Below are 335 nucleotides of genomic sequence, written 5' to 3' on the forward strand. Positions count from 1 at the left end.
AACTCTCCTGGATGACTCTGAGAAGTTCAAGCCCTCAGTGGGGAGGGACTGCAGATGTGGTGGAAACGGCAAGAGAACTACAATCAGAAGTGGAGCCTGCAGGTGTGACGGGATTGCTGGAATCTCATGATAAACCTTGAACAGATGAGGAGGTGTGACTTATGCATGGGTAGGGAAAGTGGTTTCTGGAGATGGAATCTGCTCCTGGTGAAGAGTGTGGAAAAGACAACAACCGGTTTTGAATATGATGTGTATTTTAGCTGCTAGAGCAGCAGCAATATGTGAGAGGATTGACTCCAACTTTGAAAGTTGTCCTGTGCGTGAAATGTTCACAC

This window comes from Suricata suricatta, chromosome 10 (assembly GCF_006229205.1).
Source record: "Suricata suricatta isolate VVHF042 chromosome 10, meerkat_22Aug2017_6uvM2_HiC, whole genome shotgun sequence".
NCBI classification, from domain to species: Eukaryota; Metazoa; Chordata; class Mammalia; order Carnivora; family Herpestidae; genus Suricata; species Suricata suricatta.